Here is a 6,031-nt window from a genome sequence, read left to right on the forward strand (position 1 = left end):
TTTTCTTCTTGCTCTTGTATATGAGTTGCAAGTAGTTTTCCTCAGTTTTTCATTGTCTTTTGACTTTCCTTATGGGTGTTTTTGTTTAAATACAGCTGAATGTATAATTTCTGGCTTTTGAGCCATAGCTAGAAACATATTATTCACTCTGAGGTTAACCGGAAAAGCATCTAAATTTTCTTCATGTAATTTTCATCTTTTTTTTTTTTTTTAAATTTATTGGCTGTGCAGGGCTTCAGTAGTCGTGGCTCTGGGCTTTAGAGCACAGGCTCAATTGTTGTGGCTCATGGGCTTAGTTGCTCTGAAGCATGTGGGATCTTCCTGGATCAGGGTTCAAACCTGTGTCTTCTGTTTTGGCAAGCGGATTCTTTACCACCGAGTCACCAGGGAGGCCCCTCATCTTCCTTTTTTAACCGCTTTGTTGGTATGTAATTGACATATCAAAAATGCATTATATATTTAATGTATATATTAATAATTTGATGACCTCAGACATATGCATATACCCAGGTGGTGCTAGTGATAAAGAATCTGCCAATGCAGGAGACATAAGAGATGCAGGTTTTATCCCTGGGCCTGGAAGAGGACATAGCAACCCACTCCAGGATTCTTGCCTGGAGAATTCCATGGACAGAGGAGCCTGGTGGGCTACAGTCCGTGGGGTTGCAAAGAGTTGGACATGACTGAAGCAACTTAGCATACATGAAAGTGTTACCTCGATTATAGCAATGGTTTCATGTAATTTTATGCTTTTATTTTTTACATTTACATTTTAAATTCTTTTGGAACTTATCACGGTACATGGTGAGAGGACTGGGTACAACTTATTTATTTTTTTTCTGGATGACTACACCTTGTTTAAGGACCTTCCTGATCTGAGATGCCATGTTTATTATATGTCTTTAATTATTTGGTCTTTTTGTCTCTTCATATACCAATATTGCATTGTTTTACTTATTAAAGCTTCATAACGTATTTTAATACCTTCTTCATAAGAGCAAAACTTTCTTGTTACTCTTATAGAGTTTCCCTCATTATTCTAGTTTATTCATTTTTCCTTATTAATTATAAAAATAGCTACTGAATTCAAAACAGAACACCACAAGAACCTGTTGGTGTTTTCACTGGGGTTGTGTTAAAATTTGTAAATTAATTTGGGGGAAATTGATATCTTTGTGGTGTTGAGTCTTACTCTCCAAGGACATGTAGTCATATCTTCTTTTATATCATTCAGCAGCAATTAAAAAATCTATGTTTATTATGTTCAAGAAAATGATAGTTGAAATTTTAAAATTTGGTAAGAGATTGAAAACTGTAACAAACCAACCATTTTTATAGGTTTTAAAAATTAATTTATTTATTTTTGCATACTTTATGTAGCTACTAAGGGCAGTAAGCAATGCCAATGTTTCCATGCCAGTACAAGTACATGGAAAAAAATGAGAATAGTGGGAAAGGATTCTAGGCTACAAACCTAATCCCAGTGGAGAAGAAGGAGACCATGGGATAAGAGGTTGCCTCTTAAAACACTGATAAATATTAGTAATAACACCTTGTGTCCTATATACTGCTTTCAATAACTGTCTTTTACAACATCTCATTGATTTTTTTCTTTTTTTTGGCCACACCACATGGCATGTGGGATTTTAGTTCCCTAACCAGGGATCTAACCCATGCCCCTTGCAACAGAAGCACTGAGTCTTAACCATGAGACGTCAGGGAAGTCCCCACAAAAACTCATTTATTAATAGAACCTCATAGATTCCGACAAAACAGGGTAAATACCCATTTTGAGGTGGCATGCTAGAAGAAAAAGAATTTACCTGCTAGCACACATGTAAAGAATACAACCACCAACTATGGACCAGAGCCCTAATAAAATGTGATTCATAAGTTTTATTTTAAGTGTAACACACATAGAGAAAAATAAAGAAAATCTAAGTTTCAGCTCAATGAATTTTCACAAATTAAATGCCCCATGTAACCAGCATCCAGATAAGAAAATGAAACTAAACTAGGATCCCAGAAGACTCTGAGTCTCCTTCCAGGCACTCTTTGTAAAGGGTAGCTACTATCCTGTCTCATAACATCAAGTATGTGTTTTGCATAAGCTTGTACTTCACATAATGGAAGCATACTGTATGTACTCATGGCATATCCAAACATATTTACCCATAGCATTGATGACCATTTGAATCCAGTGTTTACCTGTTAGGAAAATTGCTTCTGTGAACATTCTTGCACATTCTTACATTGATCATATAAGAGTATTTTTGTTGGTTAATTACCTGGAAGTGAGCACTTTCTTTTAGCATATATACATATATATATATATATGTTTAGCTATGGAAGATAATATGAGAGAATATTTTCCAGGATACATGTTTCAATTTATGCCCTGACCTGAGTGTATGAGCTCCAATTGCTCTTTTTTTCCCCAATTACTCTTAATATTTGCTGTCTTTCTCATTTTAGCCCTTTGGGTTTTAGGGTAATATGCCATTGTGGTTTTAGTTGGTATTTCCTTGATCTCCAGTGAGATTGAACATCTTTTGTACATTTATTGACTGTTTAGATATCCTCTTTGAAGAAGTACCTGTTCAAATTTGTTATTTACTTTTGTATTGGGTATACTGTCTTTTAAAGTTGATTTTTGCATGTTCTTTATATGTCCTGGGTGTGTCCTCTGTTGAATATAAGAATTATGGGGAAAAAATACCAAATGGAAATTCTACAACTGAAAAATATACAATAACTGGCATCAGGAAAATCAATAAGCAGGTTTATCATCACATTAGATACATCTGAAGAGAAAAGTTGAAGTTAGATCAGAGGATAATTGCCACACTGAAACTCAGAGGGAAAAGAAGATGGGAAACAATATAAAATATATAATTTATATAACACATATTATGTAATATATGTATGTATACATACACAGATTCTGGTTAAAAATTTAGCATAGGCATAGTTGGGGAGTTGCAGAAGAATGAAAGAAGGAGCAGAAGCAACACTTGAAGAGAAAAATAACTTGTAGTTTGTCATTGAAACTTCCTAACTCAGTTTTCATGTGCTTAATAAACGTCAGCTATTATCACTGTCAATATTACTGTTTTTCCTACTCCTGTGAAAAATTTATACTGTTGACAATATCACTGGATCCAAATCTACTAGGACATTTATTCATCAAAGAACTTATGTTCCTGAGGTTTTTATCCTCCTGCTCCTCCACTTCCTTGTGGTTCATCATGCTTTATTATGGTAACCCACTCCAGTATTCTTGTCTAAAGAATCCTGTGGACAGAGGAGCCTGGTGGGCTGCTGTCCATAGGGTTGCATAGAGTTGCACATGACTGAAGCGACTTAGCATGCATGCATGCGTTGGAGAAGGAAATGGCAACCCATTCCAGTATTCTTGCCTGGAGGATCCCAGGGACAGAGGAGCCTGGTGGGCTGCCATCTATGGGGTTGCACAGAGTTGGACACGACTGAAGCAACTTAGCAGCAGCAGCAGCATACTTTAAATCCTCCTATTTATTTTTCCTTTTTTGTTATATTAGTTATTTATTTATTCTACATATAAGTGATATCATGTAGTATTTGTCTTTCTCCAACTTATTTCACTAAGCATAATATTCTCTAGGTCCATCCATGTTGCTACAAATGCCAAGTTTTCATTCTTTTATGGCTGAGTAATATTCCACCTTGAACCAGGTTATCTGTTGATGGGCACTTGGATTGTTTCCATATCTTGTCTATCACAAATAGTGCTTCTGTGAACACTGAGATACATATATCTTTTTAAATTAGAGTTTTCATTTTTTCCAGGTTTATGTGTAGGAGTGGAATTGCTGGGTCATATGGTAGCTTTATTTTTAGTTTTTTTGTTTTTTTTTTTAAAGAATCCCATACTGTTTTCCATAGTGGCTGCACCAATTTGCATTCTCATCAATAGTATAGAAGAGCTCCCTTTTCTCCATACCATCTCCAGCATTCTTTATTTGTGGACTTTTTGATGATAATCATTCTGATTGGTGTGAGATGATACTGCTTTGTGGTTTTGATTTGCATAATGAAATGAAGCATCTTTTCCTGTGCCTATTGGCCATCTCAGTGTCTTCTCTGGGAAAATATCTATTCAGGTCTTCTGCCCATTTTTATATCATTATATCAGTTTTTTTTTTTTTTTTGGTGTTATATATTTTGGACATTAACCCATTATTGATCAGATCATTTGCAAATACTTTCTCCCATTCAGTAGGTATCTTTTCATTTTGTTGATGGTTTCCTATGCTGTGCAAAAGCTTTTAAGTTTAATTAGTTTCCATTTGTTTGCTTTTTCCTTTTATTCCCTTTGCTTTAAGAGACAGATCCAAAGATATATGGCTAAAATTTATCTCAGAGAGTGTTCCATCTATGTTTTCTTGTGTGAGTTTTATGGTTTCTGGTCTTACATTTAGGTCTTTAATCCATTCTGAGTTTATTCCTATGGGCTTCTCTCGTGGCTCAGATGGTAAAGAATCTACCTGCAGTGCAGGAGAAACCCAGGTTCGATCCCTGGGTTGGGAAGGTACCCTGGAGGAGCGAATGGCAACCCACTCCAGTATTTTTGCCTGGAGAATTCCATGGACAGTGGAGCCTGGAGGGCTGTCATCCATGGGGTCACAAAGAGGACACAACTGAGTGACTAACACAAAAGGTATAAGAGAATATTCTAATTTCATCTTTTACATGTAGCTGTCCAGTTTTCCCACCACCATTTATTGGAGAGACTGTCTTTTCTCCATTGTATATTCTTGTCTCCTTTGTTATGGTAAATCCCATTTAAAGTATACAATTCAATGCATTTAGTATATTCACAGATTTGTGTAACCATTACAACATTTTTAAAGCATTTTAATCTTTCCAAAAAATCATCCCTTTCTCCAAAAAAATTTTTAAAAAAACCCATAAAACCACCAAAGCCTATTTCCCTAAGCTGTCAACCTCTGGTGGCTGGTACTCTACGTTTTGTCTCTACAAATTTGACTATTCTGGACATTACATGTAAATGGTATATAATATGTAGTTCTGTATAACTACCTTCTTTCACTTAATGTGTTTTCAAGGTTTATCCATGTTGTAGCTGTTATCAATAGCTCATTCCCTTTTATTATATTCTGTTGAATAGATGGATGGATGGAGATATAATGAACTGAGATGGGGAAGACTGAACAAGAAGCAGGTTTTTAGGGAAAGACTAAAATTCAGTTTTGTAACATGTTAAGTTTGCTGTGCCTAAAAGCTCTGCAAGATTTTTCTGGTAGGCAGTTGAATGTAAGGGTTTCGAACTCAGAAGCCTGGGAGGGCCTCATGGTATGAATTTGACATGGGGATTTTATTTTTAATTTGGCTACACTGAGTCTTAGTTGCAGCACGTGGGATCGTCCATCTTCTTTAAGGCATGCGAACTCTTAGTTGTGGCATGTGGGATCTGGTTCCCTGACCAGGGATCAAACTCCGGGCCCTCTGCATTGGGGGTGTGGAGTCAGCCACTGGACCACCAGGAAGTCCTTCGGCTGTTCACATTTAAAGCCACAGAAATAGGGGGGAAGTCAGAAATGGATAAGGCCACCTACGAAGGAGGATGAGGGGAGAGCAATCCCCTGAAGCATGCCCACACTTAAGGGCCAGACGGAGGAGACAAGCAGCCAGAGAGCTGGAAGCAGGAGCGTGAGGGGCCATGCAGTGGGAGGAGTAGCCATCAAACTCCACCTGGGGGACAGGAAAGATGAAGATGGCAAAAAAAACAGTCTGTTCTCTTTGACAGCCTGAACGCATTTGATCTCTTTTTACTCAGAAATCAAGCTCCGGGAGTAGTGTTCCCCTCACCCACAGTAGTTTCCACATGTACCTTTCCAAGCACACAGCCTTTTAACTACTTCAAGTGTTAAATCTCAGTGACGTTTCCATTTTTGGTTTTTTTTTTTTTGCTTATCTGTTTTCTTATCTCTACAGCAATAAGTATTATGTAGTAATAATAGAAAAAAAA

The sequence above is a fragment of the Muntiacus reevesi genome, chromosome 7 (assembly GCF_963930625.1).
Source record: "Muntiacus reevesi chromosome 7, mMunRee1.1, whole genome shotgun sequence".
In the NCBI taxonomy this organism is placed as follows: Eukaryota; Metazoa; Chordata; class Mammalia; order Artiodactyla; family Cervidae; genus Muntiacus; species Muntiacus reevesi.